Source organism: Nicotiana attenuata, unplaced genomic scaffold, assembly GCF_001879085.1.
Source record: "Nicotiana attenuata strain UT unplaced genomic scaffold, NIATTr2, whole genome shotgun sequence".
Classification (NCBI taxonomy): domain Eukaryota; kingdom Viridiplantae; phylum Streptophyta; class Magnoliopsida; order Solanales; family Solanaceae; genus Nicotiana; species Nicotiana attenuata.
The window spans coordinates 1-1,218 of record NW_017679743.1 but is presented as its reverse complement, the minus strand read 5'-3'; the positions used below and the strand labels follow the sequence as shown (position 1 = coordinate 1,218).

General features: G+C 32.3%; 1 long non-coding RNA gene across 1 annotated transcript; it reads right to left on the bottom strand.

Moving 5' to 3' along the window:
* LOC109221784 lies at positions 1–565 on the bottom strand. The gene is made up of 2 exons (XR_002067307.1): positions 457–565; positions 1–364 (listed from the first exon to the last, which is right to left on the bottom strand). It is a non-coding gene; the product is annotated as an uncharacterized LOC109221784 (long non-coding RNA).
* Between the last annotated feature and the right edge of the window lie 653 nt (positions 566–1,218).

The following is a 1,218-nucleotide window of genomic DNA, read 5'->3' as shown; positions in this document are numbered from 1 at the left end:
TTCAGATAAATGATGAATATGAGATTGACTTGCACTTAATGAAGTTAATAGGGGCCTTGGCACCTACTGTTACATTTTGACTACTTTTATGCGTGAAAATACTAATACATATATCTAATTCTATCCGAGCGATCAGGTGGCGGACCACTCTATCTCTCCTATATACCGCCGCCAGGTGTAAATGTAATTGGTGGGAGACAGGCTATACACCTACATGATGTTATAGAATGGTCACAATAACTTTTAGCAACTATATTTATACCAACTTGAAGTTTAACACAAAGATCATGACATTCTTCATCCTTCACACAAATTCCCCAGGGGTGCTCTATAAGCTGGTTTTCACACTGTTCTGCCTCTGCATCTGTTTTAAAAAAAAAAAAACGTCAAAACATTATATTTAATATTTTCTCATTTACAAAATAAATGAACTTTCAAAAAAGATTAAATACTCACATAGTGATGCAAAAGTGAAGATCATAAAAGCCAAAAGGACAATGATTCGTGATGTAGTCATTTTTGCTTCTTGTCTCAAATGCATTAAAAATACTAGTATAAATGAAGAGGGATTGAAGAGTAATAATTCTGAATGTTTTTATAGCAGGTGTTTCATGTGTTTTCTCCAAAGAACCAGTTACTTGTAAAATTAAATTCTTTAATTAATCTTCAGTTTCTTTTTTATTTAATGTGACACACGTTTTCAGTTTTCGAACAATAAATATATGGTATTAATTAGAAAAGGTCCTCAAAGAATTTCCTTTATAACCATCTTAGAGTTAAAATTTATATTGAGTTTAATATTTGTGCCATAAACGTTGTAAAATATATTTAAATATTAAGGTATTGGTTGATATCGTAGAATTATTAACCGGTAAATAGCGCCGGATTCGAACCAGCTACCTAAGGATTTCAGTAAGAATACTACAGTCCTCCGCTATACCAACTGAGTTAAGGTCGGTTTGTTGAATTTTATCCATACATGTCAGTATTTGAAGATCTTCAACAGCCATGACTTTGTCCACCATTTTAAGAACGTGAATCCCAGGATTAAAATTTTGGTTTTTCACAATAATTCGTTGACTTTTTTTTGGACGTAAATACATGTTTGATTTTGCCTATATACAGCAATTCAGAAAGAAGCCTTAGATCAACGGTAAAATTGTCTTTGTATAACCTATAGGTTACAGGTTCGATTCGCAGAACCAATAATTGATGCTC